Source organism: Physeter macrocephalus, chromosome 3, assembly GCF_002837175.3.
Source record: "Physeter macrocephalus isolate SW-GA chromosome 3, ASM283717v5, whole genome shotgun sequence".
Lineage (NCBI taxonomy): Eukaryota > Metazoa > Chordata > Mammalia > Artiodactyla > Physeteridae > Physeter > Physeter macrocephalus.
This window is the reverse complement of record NC_041216.1, coordinates 25,827,774-25,852,278: the sequence shown is the minus strand read 5'-3', so window position 1 is coordinate 25,852,278 and position 24,505 is coordinate 25,827,774. Positions and strand designations below refer to the sequence as shown.

The window sequence follows — 24,505 nt, the reverse complement described above, 5'->3', positions numbered from 1 at the left end:
AAAATCAATTTTTACAACAAAAGTATTTATCATATACAATTTTTAAATATTAGGGTTTCCCAGCAAGAGATACAACGAAGTTAGTTTTGCGCAGGATTAAGATCCAAGGTAAGCAGGCAATGGCATTAGCCTGCCACATCCAGGAACTCCCAAATACAGAATAAACGGCAGAAATATTTTTTAGGTCTAAGAGAAAAAGAGGTAGATAGCAATATACACCCTATTAGAGAAAACTGGATGCATCTGACAGAAAAACTGTCAGAATATGAACTAAAGACGAAAAGAAAAAGTAGCCTTCTTCGGGGGAAAGTGCCAGTATCCAGCTATATCTGGAATCCAAGGAACAACCTCAACCCTCCCTTCTTCTGACAGCAGCCAAACTCTACATTCAAGGGTCCTCACCTGCCGCTTCCCTGCCCGGGTGCTCCTTCTGTGGCTCCCACCTCATGGTAGTGGGTGGCACGCTGCTATGAATAATTTGGACATCTACCTCCACCCACTCTGGGACTGGAGCGCACAGAAACCGAGATTTAATTCACTTTTTATATCCCCCAGAATCTAATACAGTACCTGTCTGGCATTATTACTCATTCAGGACAAACTGAAAATTCCTTGGTTACATGAATATTTCTAGACTGCTAGAATGTAAAACTTGATAAAAATCACCAAGAATTATTCTTTAAATGCAGTATCAACAGCTTGTAGAAAATACTCTTAATAATGATACGCTGACTACTACATTTTTCCTTTTACTTAACACAGCAAACCTCAAACTTTTTGGTCTAACACCTTTACACTCTATTGAGTATCTCAAGGAAACTGTATTTTTGAGAGATTTCAAAATGTTTACTTATTTATTTATTTTAAAATAACAACAGGCTCATGACATAATTAAATATACTCTTACGAAAAATAATTGCATTTACACAAAAAACAGTGAAAACAGAGGCAACGTTTTACATTTTTGCAAATCTCAGGATCGTAGAAGACAGCTGGGTTCTCACATCTGCTTCTCTACACTCAATCTGTCACAGTACGTTCTTTTGGTTAAAGTATATGAAAAAAAATCGAACCTCACACAGATATATAACTGGGAACGGAAAGATTATGTGAATATTTGATAACTATGGATATGCTTTTTGATACTACACCAAAACTCAACATGTGATTGTTTCTTAAAGGTCTTTTGCACAATGTTAATCTAAAATCTTATCAATGATCTTTTGGACTCTTGTACATTAAAATCTGTTGGTCTGTCTCGGCCTTTGAATGGATCTTCCACCCATGATTTTATCATGCATTGGTTAGATGGAAAATATGCACTCACTAAGTTTTGCAGATCTTCCAGTTAACTATACAATTAAAAAAAAAGAATCACATTCATTAATATCACCACACATCTTATAACAAGAGCCTGTGTATGTACAGAAGCTGTCAAACTCAGAGTGGTGGGTACAAGTTTTTCAAACTTCTAATTATTTACTCGAAAGCTCCAATCTTGCATTGGCAAAATACTCTCAGCTGGTTTGCCTTGAAATGGCAGGCTCACTGCGTTCGTTCATTTTCAAGAAAATGTCCACCAATTACCCAAGTGAGTGAACACAGTTCATCAGTTATTCTCTCAAATAAAAATGGTGTTCCATGAAAGAAGCAGCTAGTTAAGCTTCTAACTCCAACAAACAATGGGTGTCCTTTGGTGTGCACCAGAAGTCTTTCATGGTGCTTCCTGTTTCATCACAACGAATACTGCAAAGACAGGAACTCAAGGGTCGGGATCTGATAAAATTAATAATGGGGCCCACAAACTAGCTGTGAGAAGCACTGATTATTACACATTATGAACTTCAGAAAATATTGGAGGCTAGCTAACTAGGACGATTGACCTGTTTCCTGTTTTGTAATACTTGCTCCCCTGTTCATTTACATACACTTCTTCCTCACTCCAGCCCATCATTGTGAAATATTATATTTGTGTTGAAGAAATGAGACATTTACACATGTAACCTGCTTAAGAACTATGACGCTGTTACACAGAGAAGTTCACAAGAAGAGAATGGACGCTGATTGCATCCATATTAATGGAAAACAAAGTAAAGTCTGGAGCCACTTTCTGAAGTCATGGAGACTGGGATTAACTTGGGGGTCACTGTCCAATAAACGGTCACTGGAATAAATTCTAAAAAATATCCTGGGGCTTCCCTGGTGGCGCAGTGGTTGCGCGTCCGCCTGCCGATGCAGGGGAACCGGGTTCGCGCCCCGGTCTGGGAGGATCCCACGTGCCGCGGAGCGGCTGGGCCCGTGAGCCATGGCCGCTGGGCCTGCGCGTCCGGAGCCTGTGCTCCGCAACGGGAGAGGCCGCAGCAGAGGGAGGCCCGCATACAAAAAAAAAAAAAAAAAAAAAAAATATCCTGGAGACTCAAATTCAAAAGGTCCCTAATCTAGAAAATGCCAGGTTAATCCTTCAATTAGTAACAACAGCTAACATGTTAAGTACTTTCTATCTGTTCTGGGGGCTATTACAGTATTATCTCATTTCTATGTATTAATTCATTTAATTCATATTTTGCTATTAATCAGAGCACTAGTAGTGTTATTCACAGAAATTCAGATCTTATTCTATCTTGTGTTTAAAACATAGTTACTAAGAAGGTTTCTGCTTGATGTATAGCACTGCCTAATTAACACAGCAGGTCTGGGCAAAACCAGGGTAGCCTTCAATTAAAGAAGGAAAATCAAGACCAAGGACAGTGTAAATCCCAGCAAGGTCAGATAAAGGATACTACATATGCAATAAGAAACCAAAGATGGAAGTCATATCCCAGGATAATGCAAGACACATCTATGCACACCTTGATCCGTGCCTCAGGGTTTTTACCTATATTATCTTAAATTTAGGTATCACATACTTGTATGACCAACAGAAGCAAAATAACGCTAGTTATCACTTATGAAGCGCACTCTATACATTATTTCATTATTCCATGACAACTCTATGAGGCAATATCTCCACTTAACAGATAATAATAACAGGAGTAATTGCAACATCAATAAAGAAGCTAACATGTACGTTGAACATTAACTATGTAGCAGGCATTTCGAGCGAAGCAAACTCCATACACTGTCTTATCTAACCTTAAGGATGACCCTGTAAAGTAGGGTCATTATTATTACCTATTATTACCTGTACAGATAAGGAAACTGAAGCTAAGAGAGTTTACGAAATTACCCAAGATTACACAGCTAACAGGCTGGAAAAACCAGGATTCAAACTCAAGTTTAGTTATAACTCCAAAGTCAGAGCTCCAAGCCACATTCCATGTGGCAGAGTGATTTAACTGAACCAAAATTACACAACTAATTATAAACAGAACCACTATGAGAAGCCATATCCTTTTCCTTAATTCACTTCTTTGTTCGTTTCAAGCATCAAAAGTAAGACAAAATAATCAAAAAGGTTTTTTTTAAGTTTGAAAATCATGTTAAAAGAGAAAACCCATCAAAGTTAAAGATCAACTTATATAACATTGTCAAAATGGCAAAATTATAAAGATGGTCGTCAGGTATTAGGAATGGTGGGGGGAGAAGGGAGGGAGTGGAATCTTTGTGATGATGGAATAGATCTGCAAAGCTACGCATGCCATAAAATGTCACGGAGCTATTCACACACTATACTAATGTCCCAAGTCTGGATTCTGATGTTACACTGGAGTTCTATACCATACCTCCTAGGAGTAGGTGAGTGAGTGAAAGGTACATGGGAACACTGTAGGATCTTGCAACTTCCTAGGAATCTAAAAAATTACAAGTTGTTTAAAGTCAAAAGAAGAGGTTAATTGAGTGATGTATTACAGATAGACTAGGGGTAAGAAAGAAAACCAGACATGAGAAAAGTTGAATAAGTAACAAATAGATTCCCTCAAAATACACCGTAGACAGCTGAATAAGTAGCTGCAGAAAGAATGCCACAGTTAGTAAGCTATGAGATTCAATGAATTAACTCAAGTCACACATTCCTTTTTTCCTCTGTATTTACTAGGGATCTCTGGAATGGGATCATCCTTTTTGAGACATCCTTAGCTGTGACGCATACTACCAAAAAACAACAAAAAAAAAGTCACCATCCTCACAAGAAGGAAGACTTTCTCTGTGCCCCTAATGTAAATAATATACATATTTCCAAACAGCTGAGTTTAATCCCCATTATTCTACAAATCTTTGGTTTGGAATATGAAAAAATAGTCCCAGAAGCCAAATTACAACAATAATGGTAAGCCACTGTGTTTATTCCTTGAGTTAAAAAAAAAAATAGAAAGAAATTCATTGTGTATGAAATCTAATACAAAAGAAACCAATGTAACAAAGCAGTATCCATGGCAACTACAACTTAATATTTCAGTCCTCTTCAGCTGCAGTGGATTAAATAAAATGACAAGATGTTCCCTTTGAAAAGTAACCCGTTACCATGGAAACATTTTAGTCTAAGAAGTAAACAGGGAATGGACAGAAAGGAGCAGGGAGCCTGAAAGTGAATATCCGAAAGGGAGCAGCATCTATGCAAAGAAGATGAGGCGGCAGCTGGCCAGACGAGGAAGCTTCTGGAGAAGAGCGAGCCGGCTGGAGACGGGGGCCGCCCGGCAGAACCACTCCTTCCCCCCAAGAGAGGGGGCGGTGTGAGGAAGGCACGGGTCTGTGAATGCTCGCTTAAGACCCCAAGTATCTTTATGTGATCACGGTGACTGCTTACGGCAAGAACCTGCATCTACAGGGCAAGGAGAGGGACAAGGACATGCGGTCCTAGGGAGAAGACGCACGCTGGGAGAACAGAGGCCTCGTACAGGCGGCCGGCATGGCTACTTCCCATCACAATCCATGCCCGGAACGTAACGGCAGGGTGGCCTCTGGTCCGTTCCCCAAAGGCTGGGACCAGTAACTCTCGAGTCAGACCCTGCCCCTGTGGCTGCTGCCATGGATGAACGAAATCACAGGCAATCTCCCCTTACCTGTCCTTCAGCTCGCAAGGCTCGACGGCAGGTCATTCTTTTCTTTTCCATAGGGTGGCAAGATGAGCAGGAAGACTGACAGAAGTCAACAGAAAGAAGACTCTAGAAACTCTGTTTACTAGCTCATTCAGAAGTGCCCACAGAAATAACAGACTGGGGGTCCAGAATGAAATACACCGAATTTTAGGAAAATCAAAAGGCAATTTACCAGAATCACCTCTTTTTACAAGGGTGGCGGGCAGGAGTGAAAGTCAGACCGGTGACGAGGAAGCCCAGAATCGCAGGCTGGGTTTCTCAGATTTCTCCAGCATGGACAGGTATTTCTAAAACAGTCTTTTCAGTAAGTCTGAAATTTCCTTGAAGTCTGACACAGCTTCTGAAAAATCCATGTAAATTTTGCATTCTACTCCATAACATATTCCCATTCATTCTAAGGTAGAAAAAATTTTCCCTAAATCGGAGTAAAATCACTGTGCTCTGCCTGTCCTCAGGATGTCCCATGACTTGGGCACCCCGCCGCCGCCGGGAGCGAGAACTTGTTATACACACCTGAGTCTAGACGCTCAGCTGCCTGGGGGAGAGCACAGACTTCAGAGGCAAAGGAACCTGGATTAAAATGTCAGTACCAAGGTTCTGTCAGCTCTAAGTGTGATCTTGAGGACTCAATTCAATCTCTCTGAGCCCATCTGTGAAATCAAGTTCATAATGGCTACTTTGCAAGACGGCTATAAAAATAAAAGATGACCTATGGCAAGAAAGGCACAGTACCTGTCACACAGTGGTCACCACCACTGTTAGCTCTAAGCGCTGGAAGGAGTGAGAACAAGAAGTAACTCCTCCGCTAGGAGTTCCCAGAACGCCACCTACCTCTCCTCCAGCCTCTTGTCACAGGCATGATTTTATATTTAATTTGTGTAATTATTTCTCTCCATGGCTATCCTGACCGAAAGCACCCTGTGGGCAGGAACCGAGGCTGATGTTAGCTCACCACTACTTCCCAGAGCCCCCTGGCACTCACTAAAGATATTTTAAATGAATAAATGACTCCAATATTTTAACTCACCTACCATTTTGCCATAAATAACAACTAAGTGCTTTACTGAAAAGTCAAGTCACCTGTGACAGAAGGCTACCCGCCCCCACCCCACCCCCGCAAAACAAATTCATCTGAAACAGGCCTGATAAACTGCCCAGAAGGAACAAAACTCAGGATTCATTCAAAGTAAAAGAAAAAGATAATCGGTCAACATTTGGAAGAGTTAACGTTCCAAGTTCATACACAAATGCAAAGGTCAGGACAGGAACTCATTAAAATCCAGAATCATAATATTCTAAATTTTCTCTGATGGAAGGTTCCTTAGAGGCCATCCGATCCCAGCCTTCTAGCTTAACAGAAGAAACCAAGGCCGAGGAGATAAAGCTGCTCTTTCAAGGGGTCACAGTGAGTTAATTATAAAGGATCTCAAGCCTCTCTCCTTTCAGTAGAGTCCCCCTAAATACAATTCAGAGTCCAGAACCAAGAATTTAGGCACTGGCTAAGGAATAAGAAAATTTTCCAGGCTGACAATAGGAGTCAGTAAATACGGCCTCTATACAATAATATGCAGCATCAGAAAAAAACTGGGAAAAAAATTTTTTTAAATAATACATGGGAAAGGATCTAGTTTCAAAGCACTACAATGACCTGAAGTTCTTCTTTGCCTGACCTCCCCCACCCCCACTATGGAGTAACATGCAGCACATCTGCCCACGGCACACAACTCCATCCCACCTCAGGCTCCTCGTGGGTTTTACTGTCATCACCTGCTGCAAAGAAGAAAACAGTTGTAAGGACCATACCCAACACACACACACACACACACACACACACACACACACACACACACGAGACAGTTTAGGAAACAAATTTATTTTAAAAATCCCATCTCAGTTTATAAAGCAGCAGTATTCACAGGTTAGACCAATTTCCCGACCAAAACTGTTGCTGGCTTTCCGTTCGTGGATATCACACTTCATAATACATAGGAATGGAGTGTCCCCAGAAAAACAGGGGCTTTGGCCCAAGCAATATGTCTATGGTGCACATCCGAATGTCTCTCTGTTCCTGCTGGGAGTCTCTGGGAAATGCTGTTTTTTAAAGAAGGACCATCACAACGGGATAGAGAGCCCAGAGATAAACCCACCTATGGGTTTCTTAGCACCCATAGGACCATTAGCACCTATGGTCAACTCATCTATGACAAAGGAGGCAAGGATATACAACGGAGAAAAGACAGTCTCTTCAATAAGTGGTGCTGGGAAAGCTGGACAGCTACATGTAAAAGAGTGAAATTAGAACACTCCCTAACACCATACACAAAAGTAAACTCAGAATGGATTAAAGACCTAAATGTAAGGCCGGACACTATAAAACTTTTAGAGGAAAACATAAGCAGAACACCCTATGACATAAATCACAGCAAGATCCTTTTTGACCCACCTCCTAGAGAAATGGAAATAAAAACAAAAATAAACAAATGGGACCTAATGAAACTTTGCAGCTCAATATCAAAAAAACAAACAACCCAATCCAAAAATGGGCGGAAGACCTAAATAGACATTTCTCCGAAGAAGACATACAGATGGCCAACAAACACATGAAAGGATGCTCAACATCACTAATCATTAGAGAAATGCAACTCAAAACTACAGTGAGGTATCGCCTCACACCGGTCATAATGGTCAGCAACAAAAAGTCTACAAACAATAAATGCTGGAGAGGGTGTGGAGAAAAGGGAACCCTCTCGCACTGTTGGTGGGAATGTACATTGATACAGCCACTATGGAGAACAGTATGGAGGTTCCGTAAAAAACTAAAAATAGAACTACCATACGACCCAGCAATCCCACTACTGGGCATACACCCAGACAAAACCATAATTCAAAAAGACACATGCACCCCAATGTTCACTGCAGCACTATTTACAGTAGCCGGGTCATGGAAGCAACCTAAATGCTCATCGACAGACGAATGGATAAAGAAGATGTGGTACATATATACAACGGAATATTACTCAGCCACGAAAAGGAACGAAATTGGGTCATTTGTAGAGACGTGGATGGATCTAGAGACTGTCATACAGAGTGAAGTAAGTCAGAAAGAGAAAAACAAATATCATATATTAATGCATATATGTGGAACCTAGAAAAATGGTACAGATGAACCGGTCTGCAGGGCAGAAATTGAGACACAGATGTAGGGAACAAACATATGGACACCAAGCAGGGAAGTGGCGGGGGGTGTGGTGGTGGTGTGATGTATTGGGCAATTGGGATTGACATGTATACACTGATGTGTATAAAACTGATGACTGGGCTTCCCTGGTGGCGCAGTGGTTGCGCGTCCGCCTGCCGATGCAGGGGAGCTGGGTTCGCGCCCCGGTCTGGGAAGATTCCCACGTGCCGCGGAGCGGCTGGGCCCGTGAGCCGTGGCCGCTGGGCCTGCGCGCCCGGAGCCTGTGCTCCGCAGCGGGAGAGGCCGCGGCGGTGAGAGGCCCGCGTACCGCAAAAAAAACAAAAAAAAAAAAAACAAAAAAAAACTGATGACTATCAAGAACCTTCTGTATAAATAAGTAAATAAAATTAATTTTTTTAAAAAAGGGCCATCACCTTATTCCTATTCACTGTAGTGGTGTGAATATGGGGAGGGGTCAGGAGGGGGAGGGGGAGGGGGAGGGGGAGGAGGCAGCAACGGTGGTGGCAGCTGTGGTAGCAACACAAGCATTAACATACACATAACTCATCCCACCGTATTAGAGAGACTGGCAAGAAAAGAACAACATTTAATGCTGCATACACCAAGTGTTACATGATATGGAAGTAAAGTTTTTTTAAAAACTTTAAGAACCGTAAAGAAAAATATAAACGCCCAAAAAGCATAAGAAGAATGCTGGCCAAACACACTGGCCACTAATTTAATTACCGTCATTCCTAACACAGTTCCTAAGATTCTCTTAGATGAACAGGTTGACCAAAAAATACAGATGTTGTGAAGATAACTACACCTACATAAGACTGTGGACTTGGACTTTGAATTCACAACAGTAATACACTGATAAACTATGTGCCAGGCACTTTCATATCATTCGCTTCCAATCTTTCTAACAACTGTGAGAAATATTCACCCCCACGTGACCCATGAGAAAACAGAGGTTCAGAGAAAGGAAGGAACTTATCCAACATAACAGCTTGCCCAATGTCACTTATTAAGTAGAATTTGAACCATATCATCTAGCTCCAAATCTAGTTTTCTCTCTTACCACAGATGCCACTCATTTAATTCAACATATTTACGCCAGAGGCCCACTGGTCAGACACTCTCCTAGGAACGGAGGGCACGGTCTGTGCTCCAGAAGCTTGAAGTCCAATCAGGAAGACAATCAAACAGTCACAGATAAATGCACAGTTCAAAGGACTCTGAAAGAAGGTCTAATTGTCCCAACTAAATTAAAATGAACTGTTTTAGCTTAGATCCAAAGTATCACAGAGCATACATATAAGAGACTAGATTTGTTTTCTTTCAGATTTGCTTTGAAGAAATGATCAACAACCTGTCACCTACCCTGTCAGAAACTGCTCAATACAGACGACTGGCAGCTTGGGAGGAGATGCACAAATAATTTCCAATCTCCCTTGACCCCGCATTTTCTATCTCCTCTCTCATTTTGTCAGACAGTTGTTTCACAGCTTCAGAGTGAACGTCTTTCTGGTGGAAGGACGACTTAGTTCAGTAATGACCAAAAAATAAAACAAAAAGCGAAAAACGAATTCAGAAGGAAAAAAGGATCAGGACCAATGAGCAACCGAAGAATCACAGACATGGTGAATATCAGGTTGTAGGTGTATCTGTGTGTTTCAATTAATTCTTAAGCTAACACACCAGACAAGAGTCTAGGAAGTGGTCAAAAGCAGGGGTACATCACGAGCGGATTTCCAGACTCGGCAAAATTTATGTTGACAGAGGAACACGTTAAATGTAAGGATCAACCTCAGGTTCTGATTCAAGATGCTGATGTAATGACAGGAAAAGCTAGTAACAGGATAATATTGGGGGGAGCTTTTACTTTTACATTCTTTTGGGAACACACACTGTTTCTCTTCACCAGCATTTCCTGACACGCTGAAGCCCAGCAGGAGGGGAACAAGAAGCCACAATGAAGCTAATCATCCTCTTTCCAATGTCCACGCCACCCCGGCCCCAGACAACATCCCCAAACAAGGGAACAACTTCCTGTGCACTGCGCCTTTACCTCTACCACCACCAGACAAGCCTGGAAGCCCCAGAGCGGAAGGCGGCTGGTCAGCAAATAACCTTCCAAAAATATTTTCCTAAAACGGGAAAATGTAGTACAAATGCATGGCACGTAAGATAAAGCTCTAGTGAGTCACTTTAGTGGATCTGAAACATAGTAACTCGGCTCTTAACAACAAAGGGTCCCCACAGATCCCGGTGGCAACCACAAGTCCTCGCCGTCGAATCAGGTGGCTGCACGCGAGCTCCACAGACCACCAGCCAGCCGAGCGGGAGGACCCGGCCAGAGTTGATTCAGCTACCGGTATAGCCTCCTGTTCACATCTGATTTGCCAAATGTAAAAAAAAGTTTAAGAAGAATCAAAGATTCTACAACAGAAAGGCAGTTCCGCAACTGTTTTCCTAACAGGTATTCCCGACTCAAACGGTGGGCTTCTGAAAAGAGGCAGAAACCTGAGTCCTGCAGGGCTCCCATCAAGGGCTGCGGTGTCCAGCTCCTCCAGTCTAGAGAAAGGGCGACCTCACACTACAGGAGAGGCGTGGAAGGACGAGCAAAGGCGCTTCTAGGTGAAGGGAACGACGGCAAGTCCCAGCAGCAATGCTACGCGGCACGCGGGAAAGAAAAAGTGGACCTGCCCCAAACTCCCAGAGGCAATGTTCAAATAAATGTGATCAAAAGGGGAGGACAGCCCTCACAGAAATGGAAAAGAGAATTAAAAATCGTAGGTAATAATTGTAATAACCCTAAATTATCCCCGTATAATTCACCTCCTTAAACACAATCCCCAAATCGAACCTGCCAGAAGCCAGATTATACTTCAGTAACATTTTTGGTGGCTATAATTCATCATTAGCCTTCCTAAACCTTCCGCCAAAATCAGGGGCCTCCTCGGACAGGAGTTAACCACGCACAGCTCTGTATTCACATACAATGAAGGGCTCACGTGAAGAATTTCTTCCTCTATCATCAGTGTACAGTAAATTTCTTCCCTATCCTCTTGAGAGTTTCTCACTTGCACATTCTTCTATATTGTATGCTTCCTTCCATCCTCACAAAGACACAAAACATAAGTGTCACTTCAAAATTTTTTCCAACTTCTATCAGAAGAAAAAAGCGGAAACAAAAAGGAACAAAGAATATAATTCAGAAACGTCACGTAATATCTACTTGGGGAAGAATTCAACTTGTCCTAAATCTGCGTACTATGATTGTCTCCCTAAGTTAACTATGTTGAGAGCCATCTGTCTGAGCCCCGTCTGCAAACAGGACACACAAAAAGCGTAACTGCCCCTCACAGAAAAGACTGGTGTGCGGCCCCATCAGGCAGTGGACACAACACCTGGCCTCGTAGACGCCTCCACCTCCGCAGGCCTCAACTCCTCCTGTCACTCCTCTCCTAGGGAACTCGCAGGTCACACAACAAAATACACATACACAACAAATGGCACCTTTTGCTAAAACAAACAGAACGAACAAAAAAACCTGAAACCTCAACTTCTAACACAAACGTCACGGCCAACAATTTATTTTTAATCGCCGAGAAATTTTCCATAAGCTCCAAAAGACAGGATGGACTTGGAAGCAATAGAAAATGATGTGACATAACCTTTCGTTTCTTAAAAAATCCATTTTAAGGTGATACTGTTGCAACCATAATCCATAACTGTTCCCTGCATAGGTCAAAACATATGCACTATTTCAGGCTTCAGAAAAAGATCACAAGAATGATAATTTGCTCTGGCAAACAGGCTCTCAATCAAAACAAGTTCCACCCACCTTCAAAGCAACCAATAGCTGCCCACCTACCACCCTTCCTAAATCATCCAAACAGAGCCGCTCGGGGGCCCAGGCGTCCCGACCAGCCCCACGCAGCCCGGCAGCCTACGGGTTTGCTCTGCAGGTGTCTGAAGGCAAACAGGCTCGGCACCCGGCACCCAGAAAGACTCGGGTTGAAACTGCACCCGGAGAGGAAGAGGTGAGGGAAAGGGGAAGAGGACAGGGACCAGAGGGACCACGACGCTCTGCGTTTGTTTAATGCATCTCTGAGCAGACCCCGTTCCGTTCTCAGCTCTGATCTCACGCTTTGCACCACCACCTACACGGCCAGCCGGGGCTGAATTCAAGGCTCGCAGGAACATGCACTATGAATGATGAAATGATTCATGAACATCCTCAGAAGTGAGAGAGCGCAGCAAAACCATCACACTCTTTCAGTGAGGCCGGAGGAAGACAGCCTACCTGCAGGGGCTGAATGCATGGTCCATGCCTAACAGAGGCCCTGGTGAGTGTAGCTGTGCCCTGCGCCTCCGCTTACTGTGCAAACTCTGCCCTTTCTACTCTAGCGACTCAAAATGGAGGCACATGCGGTCTGAGAGACCTCGCAGAGCTCGCACTGAGCTTGTGCTGTGACCTAAGCCTTCACGCAGGACGCAGAAACTCCCCCTCACACTGACAGGACTGAGCATGTGCTGTGACCCTCCCTCATCCATACACTGTCTCTCAACGCAATCAATCTCAACCCTGCTGTTTCCGTAAATAAAGCCCAGCCAAACAGAGGAGGCAGCTTCTCCCTGCATACCAAGCTAGTGTGCAGGGAAGTGGGGCCGCAGAAAGGGGATCCCAGACAGCCAACACCAGGGAACTCGCAGGCCAAGCCACTGAGAGGCTGCAGACAAACGCCCTGCTCTGTCAAGACAACAGCAAGTTCTGTTTTGTCTTTTTAAAGAATAAATAATGGTTTTAAACAGAGAGATCATCAAGAAGGAACAGAATGAAAAAACACAGATATGCATGACTATACATAGGATTAGCGAACAGAAATACTGCCGTCTATTTAAAAACATAGCAGTAGCTACCTAAGGGAAGCAACCCCACAAATTTCTTTTTGAAAACTTTATAAACATTTGGAAAAAGGTCACATGAACAATCCTGGCAAAGTTATGGAGTACTGGCTCCCACTGCAGCCACAAACACAGTGTGGATGGCATAGCAAGCAGAGAATCTAAAGAATACTGGATTTTATGCAAAGAGCTTCATCTCCCTTAGATAGAAGTTCTAAAATCGCTTAAATAATAAATAAAAACATCTCCTAAAGAAACACTAACCCAATCAGAGGTGTAGAGCATAAGGAATGTACTCCTAGCAATAAAAGGGGCATGAAAGTTCAAATCAAGAGGCCAAAGAACAAACACCCTGCCAACAAATACCCAAGCACCTAAAAAAACAATCTCAGTTTAGGCCTCTTGATTCAGAACTCTAGGCAATTCTCTGTAACACTGTCCAGGAAGCTAAATTCGTTTTAAAATTTAATCGGAAGCAATTCCTAAAGCCACATTAGCAAGACCACACCATCCTGGTCACACTGAGCACTACACACTATGCCAACTCTGCCCAAGCCCCAGCCAAGACATGTTCTGTTAAAATCCTTAAAAACACATTTTATGCTCTCTCCCCCAACCTCCGCCTCCAACAAAAGGCAAGCTGGTCTGTCCGCCATAAAAGAAATCCTAGTTCTGGATGCGTATGTGGGCTTAGTTTCCATTTGCAAACCAAGAAATGATTCTGTACAGTTATAATTTAAAAAGAAACGAAAGACCATGAAACTCCCCCAAATTCACAAAGGACAAGAGAGGGTAGGAAAGAGCAGTGCCAATCCTGTTTCCCACAAAGGTAACGGAATGAGAAGAAATTAAAACCTGCTGAAAAGGATACTCAGCGTCCTCAAGATTCCTAAAGTAAATGCAGGCCCCATTCCACTTCCTTGGAGCCCGTTTATGCTTTCAGATAAACTAAATTGAGACTCTGATTAAATAAAAAACTCTCAACATGCTAAAAAATGTAATTTACACAAGAAATGCCAAATACACTTAAACAAGTTTCACCTTTGACCCAGCACGTGAAGCAAGCATCCACAGGTTGGAATATCATCTTCCCGGCTGGTACGTAAGACAACATGTCCCCAGAAGTGTGTGACGAGAAACAGCCCAGAGAAAAAGACTTTCTAAAAAGAGCAACTGAACTAGAACCTGGCAGCAAATAGCATGAATATGACCACCAAACTGTTTCCTTCAAAAGTGCATTAAAAAAAAAAAAAAAAAAAAAAAAAAAAAAACACCACCAGAAGCGAGATGACAAAGGGAGCGTCATCGTTTGGAAAGCGTTGGAATGAGACGCACACGTGTGCCGCCGCTGGGGCCCTAAGGCCTACCACCTTCAGAAGTCCACCTGTGGCAAATGTGGCTCCCCTGCCACGCGAAAGAAAAAGTGTAGCGGGAGTGCTAAAGCTGAAAGACGAAATACCACCGGGACTGGTCGAATGAGGCACCTAAAAACCGTATACCGCAGATTCAGGCATGGATTCCGTGAAGGAACAACACCTAAACCCAAGAGGGCAGCTGTTGCAACACCCAGCTCCTCTTAAGGATTTCAACAATTAGTCACGCAATAGATGTTCTGGTTTAAAAACAAAACAAAACAAACGAAACGAAACCACCAAGCCCTTTCACACGTATATAGCTTACTTGGAGAACTCAGCCTAAAATAATAATTTAAAAAATTCATCTTTACTCTGAAAAACCACAGTAACTGTTCCCTGGAGCACAGCCTAAAACGGTTATTGGGACAGCGAGTCAACAAGTGGGGGCTATAGCCTCAGTCCCACAAAATGCCCTGAGTGACACTAAGGGCAAGTCACCAACCGCCTACGGCCTGCCCTCTGTGATACTGGAGCCCCGCTGTGACCCCGGCCTACCGCAACACGCTCTGCACTGTCTTCCCTGACACTGTCTCCTCACAGCCGTCCTTTACATGCCACGTGGACAGACACCCCTTCTCCCGTGACGGCTCAGCGGCAGCACACCCGGAGCTCACTCCCCAGACCTCTTCTCTTCCACGTGGAGAGCGCATCCTCTCTACCACAGCTCCAGCCGGCTCCTCTCTGGAGACGCCTCTTTCCTAGGAGCAGCTTGGAACCTCAGACAACTCCGCTCTCCTCCTGCTGCACCTCAGCTCATCACACCCTCCTCTGGGGTGCCTCAACTCTCTTAAGAGATGGTAAGCTCTTTAGGGTCAAGGAGAGCATCAAAATCACCCTTATTGGAACCCCCCAACTCTCTTGTTTTGTACTTCAAAAAAAAAATCTGATGCACCAAGAAGAGCATAATATCACTTACACATAATTTATTCGTAAAAGAATTACATAGGCTAAATCTAATCATGAGGAAACATCAAACAAACCAAATTGAATAATATTTGAAAATATACTCTTCAAAAATGTCAATATCATGGGAAAAAAAAACAAAAAAAAAGGTTAAGAAACATATTATGAAAACAGAGAGGCGAAGGACATCAAAGCGATACAACAACTAAACACCAACGCATGATCATAGGGAGGGAATTACTATGAAGGACAGTATTAGAAAAAGTGGAAAAATGTGAGTGTGGACTGTGTTAGACTACATGGTATTACATCGATGTTAAGTCTCCTGATTTTGATAACCATACTGTGGTTATGTACGAGAATGCCCTTGTTCTTGGACATTTAAATATTCAGGAGAAAAGAAGCTTGATATCTGCAATTCATTCCTAAATGGTTCAGGAAAGGAAAATACTATAGAGAGGGTAATTAAGCAAAGACGGCAAACACGGAAAATAATGGGCAAAAACAGAGATAATAAAGCAAATCTGTAATAAGGTTTAAAAGATAACTAAATAATACTACATAAACTAACATCAATGCAAATAAAATAATAAAGCGAATATGGCAAAATGTTAACAATTGGTGAGATGGATGAAAGATACACGATGTACTGTGTACTACGTAAGGTCAGTACTATGTACTAACCTTATAACTCTTTTTTAAGTTATGTACGTGAAATTCCAAACTAAAAATTTTTCAATATATAAAACAAAAAATATTTATACTAGCCTTCAATCATCAATCTTCATGGAATCTGGAGACTAGACACACCAGGGGCAATGAGTGACCTGCCTGCCCACCTGCTTCCATAGTGCTCTAATCCCCAAACTGAATCCACTTAAGACCCAGCTAGCTCTAAATGCAATCCAACCTCAGAATATGGGATCAGCCCTCCTCCGCATCAGAGAAAATCAAGGAGCCCTAAAACCTGAAAATTAAGTGAGCCAGTGTGCCACTTTTAGCCATACATTTCAATTCTAGAATTGAAATGTATGGCTAAAAGTGGCACACTGGCTCACTTAATTTTCAGGTTTTAGGGCTCCTTGATTTTCTCTGATGCGGAGGAGGGCTGATCCCATATTCTGAGGTTGGATTGCATTTAGAGCTAGCTGGGTCTTAAGTGCCATACATTTCAATTCTAGAATTGAAATGTATGGCTAAAAGTGGCACACTGTTTCCCCTGACCAATCCTTGCCTTGAGCTGAGGACACCTTGGAACTTTACTCAGTACCTACGGGCCTCCAAGACCCAGGACTTATTTTTTCCACTGGTTGTCTTGAACACTAGACGTTTCCTTACTGAACAACCTGCCTGGACCTCATTCCTGCCACCATGTTGCCCTAACTTGTCATCTGGCTGCTGGCAGGGATATGCGTGCAACTTGCACGTGGGTTGCCCTAGTGCTTCCTTCTGAGGCCTGCTGCTAGGTCTCCCCAGAAGTCCGGAGATCCTGGTACATCTACATTGCCTCTGGATCCTAGACCTCCCTCTCTCCTCCAATTAATCCTTAGTGAACAACAAGTGAAGGATTAAAACTTCTAAATACATTAAAGGGGAGCTGGGCAGGTGAAATGCATATATTATACAAATAGATTCTTTCTAAAATTATAAAGGTTTATTATATAAAAAATCAACTGAATAATCACTCTGCCATTATGATACTTAATGTTTAGTGAGCAGAAAATTTATGTTTATCAAAGGTAAAGTAAGAGCTGCAACATGGAAATTTCCTAGATTTAATTTTGAAGTGTTTTCTACTCTCCAGAAATAGAAAAATGTTTTATTTACTAACAAGAAGTTATAACGGGGCTTCCCTGGTGGCGCAGTGGTTAAGAATCCGCCTGCCAATGCAGGGGACACGGGTTCGAGCCCTGGTCCGGGAAGATCCCACATGCCACGGAGCAACTAAGCCCATGCGCCACAACTACTGAGCCTGCGCTCTAGAACCCGCAAGCCACAACTACTGAAGCCCGCGTGCCTAGAGCCCATGCTCCGCAACAAGAGAAGCCACTGCAATAAGAAGCCCGTGCACCACAACGAAGAGCAGCCCCTGCTCGCTGCAACTTAGAGGAAGCCCGCGCGCAGCAATGAAGACCCAACGCAGCCAAAAATAAATAAATAAAATTTAAAAAAAAAATAAGTTATAAAACAAAATTAGCAATGAAAAGTTAACATTCAGGAAACTCTAGAGAAAAACACTCACTGGAAAAAAGATATTCTATTTGACTTTTAATTAGTACTAACTTCCCTTCGAGAGAAAAGGTTTCAGAAACGCTTGTTTAAATTTTATTTTGAAATTGTCCCTGGTGTGTGCAAATGGAACTGAGCTTTATATGTATATCGATCTTATATCCAGCAAGCGTGCTGATTTATCTTACCAGTTCTAACCATTTGTTCACATACTTTCTCAGATTTTCTATGGTAAAAATTATTGCGCCATCTTTTAATAAAGGTTCATTTCTTCATTCCTGACCCTCATGTATTTTCATGTCTTAACGGTCACGGGAATCTTTCTGTCATCTCTGATTTTAGAGAGGGTGTTTCCAACACTCTGCCTTTAAGTACGGTGTTTGCTGCAGGTTTTCAGTTAAGTATTCTGTCAGAATAAGGAAGCTGCACTTTACAGTTAACTTGCTAAGAACCCCCCACCCCGCAAGTACTGAATGGGTGTTGAATTTTATCAAGGGCTTTTACTACATCAAGATGACTGTATATACTTGCTTCTTCAATATGTTAAAAAATGGTAAAATGTTAACAGATAAATTACTATTAAACCATTCATGTATTCTATAAACCCAACTTGAACAAGTATATTTTTAATGCTTTGCCAGATTCCATTTCCCAATATTTTATTTAAACATTTTACATGCATGTTCGTAAGTAAAACTGACCTATAAATCTTACTTTTCAATCTGGTTTTGGAATAAAGGTTTTACTTGCCTCATAAAATAACCTGGGGAACCTATACCTTCTTTCTCTGTTTTCTAGAACGGTGGTAGAGTTCACCTGTAAAGCGTGAGTCTGGTTTTTTTCTTTTTGTTCTAATGAGAAGAAAAGGAAATGTCCTGTACAAATTACGAAAACTGCCTTTAAAGGGAGAAGGCGTGCTTCTTTTTACCCACTTCCTCTTTCTTCCAGCCTTCAAGCTGGACGTTATGGCTACCATTCCATCACCTCCTCAAGCACAAGGTCACGGCTGAAGTTAAGGGTACAGAGGTGGCCCCTGGTTATCTTCAGAGCCCAATACCAGCCTAGGATTGCTTCCTTTGCAGCTATGCTTATACGAGAGGGAAATGAAAGTTCTATTTTGTTCAAGCCTATCATATCGTCTCTTTCTGATAGTTCTAGCACTGAAGTTCTTAAATGTGTACCTTACCATTTATTTTATCTGATTCAAGTTGAAGACACATAGTTTCCTCCAACATTTTGTAATTTTTGACAGTGAGCTCAGCATTCAAAGATATTTTATCTGTATATACCCTACAGTTCTTGAATGAGGGTGTGTCCTTCCTCCAAAATTGTACATGCTTCTGTCAGGTGTCCAGGGCAACTCACTGGCACGAGACCACTTTTTATATTATCTTCTCATCCTGGAGTTCTTGTATTTTTCTTTTTTTATATATAATAAATTTATTTATTTGTTTGTTTGTTTGCTTGTTTTTGGCTGCATCGGGTCTTCGTTGCCGCACGCGGGCTTTCTCTAGTTGCGGCGAGCGGAGGCTACTCTTCATTGCGGTGCTCGGGCTTCTCACTGCGGTGGCTTCTCCTGTTGCGGAGCACGGGCTCTAGGCACACGGGCTTCAGTAGTTGTGGCGCGCAGGCTCAGTACTTGTGGCGCGCAGGCTCTAGAGCGCAGGCTCAGTAGTCGTGGCGCATGCGCTTAGTTGCTCCGCGGTATGTGGGATCTTCCCGGACCAGGGCTCGAACCCGTGTCCCCTGCATTGGCGGGTGGATTCTTAACCACTGCGCCACCAGAGAAGTCCCTCTCGTATTTTTCAAGAGTGCGAATTCAAGCCCCAATTGTCTTGGGGGCAAGGCCCAAAGTTATGAGTTATAAGGGGAGTTCTCCTCCTATTCCTCCTCTTCCTTTTTTGGTCTGGAGTACCAAACCCAGACAGGTTTCCCTGTCGTTTTCTTCTAGTTCCAGATACGTTACCTAGTTCACCCTTCCACCAAAAGAATAGGCCTTCGATGATCCTAACTTTATACAGGCTCTCAGCTCCAACTCCCTAAACCCTGGAGATCAGGACCCCATCTCCTGTACCTGCTGCGTGTTAAAACCAAAGACGCCACGTGAAGAAGACGAGCAAATGGCCCAACCCCTCTCACCGCAGGCTGCTGAACTTTTCAGTTTCTCTTAATTCTTGCGAGCTCAGCTCTGCATTTAAAAGATTTGTTGTATTTTATTCAGTATTTGTATATGTTTACTGGCAAACAGTTTTTGGAATTATCAAATCTGGGTTTTGGTCCTATTTTACTAAGTTCTTTCATCTTCCGTCAGCTGTGTTTCCAAATATACACGTACTCTCATCTCAACTGTCTCCAATACTTGCCATCACAGGTAAATGTTCTGAGAGTGCAAATGTGATGACAGAGGAAAAGTGAACAAGAAAATGTTCGTATCCAGCTCTAGCTTCTCGCCCCCAAAAGCTATACAAAGACAATGAGCTGTGATGAGTAGAAAGGTTGCCTTCACTAAAACAGAAGTGAATTTTGAAACGTCTCAAATCCAAATTAACTGAAATAAGGGAGATCTAGATTGTCACTTTACAGCTGAAGTGTAAATATCTACGTTGAAAAAAGATGGTCACAATGTTATTTGACCATGTTATTTAAATAATGTAAAACCCACAGATGTTCAATAACATGAGAACAGATAAATTATGGGACATCCATATGATGGTGTATACAGGGTGCTCATTACAAATGTTTGTAAAACGTTTCATGACGTGGTACTATGTTCAAAACAGAAGAAGATGAACGAATAGAGGAATGCGTGATTATTTGTACATTATGTATAAACAATATTTTAATTATAATCTTAAAACATACACATATACCTATACAGGTGCACAAAGATGTATATTCAAGGAAAAACACAAATATAGGTTATACAATTATTATAACAGTTTGCTTCTTTAATTTTTGAATTTGTCAAGTTATTTTCTGGTAAGCACATGTTTTTTTCTTCATTAGAAAGACTAAAAGTTATTTTCTAACACAGCCAGAAGAAAATATGTTGTATATGAATCAATCTATGATGAAATCATAGAAGTTAAGAGCACAAGGTTTTGAGTCAAACAGGGTTGGGATTTCCTGTTTACTAATCTTAGGCAGCTATTTAATATAATATCGATTTTCCTTTTCCTCATTTATAAAATAAAGATAATACCAACCTCAATGAGCTTTTACGGGAATTAAAAAATTAAACAATCTAGGACAGAGTAAGCATTCCCTTCATGGTAGTAGTAGTTGTTATCGCATACGTCTTGAACAGGTGATGTTACAAATTTGATTCCCTGAGGTGGCACTAAGAAATATCAACAGATAAACCTACTAAAAATATGGCTTAAGGTGTCAAAACCCATCCATGTGTGGGAGAGAGCAGAGTCTGGGATAGGAAATTGGAAGTAAAGATATTAAGGACAATGAGATGAGGTTTTCTACTGTTAAAGGTGAGAATTACAAATAAGGAAAAAGGGAAAAAAACTTGCAGGAACCTTGTATTATTGGATTAGAGTTGGAAAATTTGGTATGAACTCATGGATACACATACACACAGATATGGAAGTAGATGTAAAAGTGTGCATTACCTCCCTTCCCCTCAGCCCCCAAGCTCTGTTCACGCAGAAGGCCTGAGAACAGTGATACAAAGTAATGAGCATACCAAGCACCAGATCTGGGCTCCTAAGTATCATTCTCCAAAATCTGGCACAATCTGACCTCAAAATGGTAGTAACAGATTATAAACAACTGGATAAAGCTGGCAGCCAATAGTCCACCCTGCCACAGATACATGAATAATTTGAAGTTTGATGAGGAAGAAGCCATCTACAGGGTCTCAAAGCAACCGCCTACAGAATGGTCATTAAGGGACGTGTGGACACGGGTGGGGGTGGGGCGATGAACTGGGAGACTGGGAGCGGCGTATGTGCACGACCAGGTGTAAAACAGATAGCTGGTGGGAACCTGCCGTGTAGCACAGGGAGCTCAGCTCGGTGCTCTGTGGTGGCCTAGATTGGGGGGGGGGGGGGCGGGGCGGTGTCCAGGAGGGAGGGGATACGTGTGTGTGTGTGTGTGTGTGTGTGTGTGTATATATATATGGCTGATTCACTCTGTTGTACAGGAGAGACTAACACAGCATTGTAAAGCAACTATAACCCGATTTTTTTAAAAAAATTATAAAAGGAAAAGAGAAACTGTACAATTGCAAAGCCTGGCAGACACCACCTTATTCAACGTATCACGGTGAACATTACCAGCAGTGGGACAAACTAGAATTGTGTAGCACCTAACGGATGTATGAAAAAGAACACATGACTTTTGTACTGTCCCTGTCAAAGATATACGATATAAATGCGATGATAAGGAAACATCATAAATGCAAACTGAGGGACAGTCTACAAAATAATTAGCCTATATAATCTTCCAAAGTACCAACGTCATGAAGTGAAGGAAAGACTGAGAAACTTTTCCAGATTGAAGGAGACTAAACACACATATGACAACCAAATACATAATGCTGAACTGGATTCCTTTTGCTATAGGCTTTTGTTATAAAACTTGAGTGGGGTCTGAGAATTCCAGGGCAATAATATTTACTTGGTAATTTCCTGATTTTGAAGGCTATATTGTGGTTATGCAAGAAAAATGCCCTCGTTCACAGGAAATACACAAAGTATTAGAGTGTGATATCGCCTCATGGTGACAACTTATTTTCAAATGGTTCAGTTAAGCAAAGATCTTCTAGTGTACTTGCAACCGTTCTGTATGGTCAAGAGTGTTTCAAAACAAAGTAAAAAAAGATGGCTCACACAAGTGAAACACTCAGCGCAGTGCCAGCTGCACAGTGCTCACTAACTATAGCTATTATTAGTAACATTATTGCCACCGTCACCGGGGAGATTACATATATAAATTCTTGCAAGTGCCTCCGTTTATGATTACTTCTAAATATAAGGATAATAATACTTAAGCCTCAATACTGCTTTAAAAAAAAAAAAAAACCTGCTTCCTGGAAGAAGAAAAGCGGAGAGGACGCGGGTGAATGCAGGTGATCAAGGTGACCAGGGACATTCTCTCCTGGGTAAGACAGAAGATCAGATCTGAACCCTCAACTTGTTTTCCACCTGATTAACAAGAGAAGGCTCATGTTCAAGAAGCAAAGAACCAAGAATATAATCAGATTTTTCATGCTGCAGACCAAGCCTCTGATGAGACCACTGACGCTTATATAAAACTAGTACTAGAGCGCGGGATTGCTCCGTGACCACCTATACACAAAATACTACATTTTATTTTATTTTATTTTTTTGGCCACGTTGGGTCTTCGTTGCTGCACGCAGGCTTTCTCTAGCTGCGGCGAGCGGGAGCTACTCTTCATTGCAGTGTGCAGGCTTCTCATTGCAGTGGCTTCTCTTGTTGTGGAGCACGGGCTCTAGGCGCGTGGGCTTCAGTAGTTGTGGCTCGTGGGCTCAGCAGTGTGGCCCACGGGCTTAGCTGCTCCGCAGCATGTGGGACCTTCCTAGACTAGGGATCGAACCCATGTCCCCTGCACTGGGAAGGAACCCGTGTGCCCCTGCCTTGGCAGGCGGATTCTTAACCACTGCACCCATCAGGGACCCAAGGAACTCTTATTTAGCAAGGGGAAACAAAGGGACTGGTTCCTGGTAAAATTCACTCTTAATAATTTAAAAATAAAGTCACCTCCTCTCAAGTAGCCACTCTGCAAACTTGTTCCTACTGGGACTCCATTCACTATTACTTCCTTCCCCTCCTAACTCACTGGCCTGAGGCAGAAAGGTAAGGAGAACCTTTCTAAGAAATGAAAAGTATAGACTCAGAAAAGGTCAAAGCACAATAAAAAAGGCACTGGCTAACAGGTTGAACCTGCGGAGGTGGAGGGATGGGAAGATGAGGGAAAGGACAACCAAAAACTCAATAAACCCTCCATGCTACAAAGAGGACAGGCTTGTTTGCTATAAAAAGCCCAAACCTCTTTCTCAATAAAATTTTTTTTTCAATTTTGGTTCTCAAATTTTCAATAAAATATTCTGACTGTAGAAATGTATTATTTCCCATCAACACTACTCACGTATTTATTTTAATTGTTGAGTCAGTTTCATCATGGTCAATGAAGAAATTGACCTTACATTTTTAGCAACTATATATTCAAAGAATTTTATAATTAATATTCCAAGCAGAGGCAAGACTCCCCAGGGCTCAGCCTTCCACATGCCAGCAAAATCAACCAGACGGCTAATGATCTACCTGGTAGAATCAAGACATCTTGGGAAGTAGTTCATGTTTTGCTTTTGGATTTAACATTTTACAGAGTTTTAAAAAAAGATACTTCTCAACCTCTTCTTCAAAAGAAAATTTATAATTATTTTTGTAATTTCCGAAAAGCAACCAAAAACCATGACAGTTTACAAAAGCTACCCTGTTTTTGTTTTCCCCATTTTTATTAAAGAGGAAAACACAGTCCAGGAAGTACAACCTTTACCCATGGACACAAAGATGAAGTGGGAGCACAGAATCAGAACCCAGGCTGCCTGGGCCCAAAAGGGGAGATCTTTCTACGCTGTTGGTCTTAACAAAGGGATCAAGCAGTCAGATTAAATGGTCATGAGGTACTAGACAAATAAAAAAGCAACAAGGAGGGGCTTCCCTGGTGGCGCAGTGGTTGCGCGTCCGCCTGCCGATGCAGGGGAACCGGGTTCGCGCCCCGGTCTGGGAGGATCCCACATGCCACGGAGCGGCTGGGCCCGTAAGCCATGGCCGCTGGGCCTGCGCGT

General features: G+C 42.3%; 1 protein-coding gene, 1 long non-coding RNA gene and 1 pseudogene across 2 annotated transcripts in view; 2 read left to right on the top strand and 1 right to left on the bottom strand.

Annotated features, from left to right (window-relative positions):
* The window catches only part of RERE (arginine-glutamic acid dipeptide repeats), a 310,240-nt gene that overhangs the window by 83,250 nt on the left and 202,485 nt on the right, over positions 1–24,505 (bottom strand). The gene's annotated exons all lie outside the window — the stretch shown is intronic.
* Positions 14,419–15,035, top strand: LOC102981864 (60S ribosomal protein L37-like; annotated as a pseudogene).
* LOC114485957 (uncharacterized) lies at positions 15,176–19,069 on the top strand. The gene is made up of 3 exons (XR_003679197.1): positions 15,176–15,343; positions 18,477–18,503; positions 18,627–19,069. It is a non-coding gene; the product is annotated as an uncharacterized lncRNA (long non-coding RNA).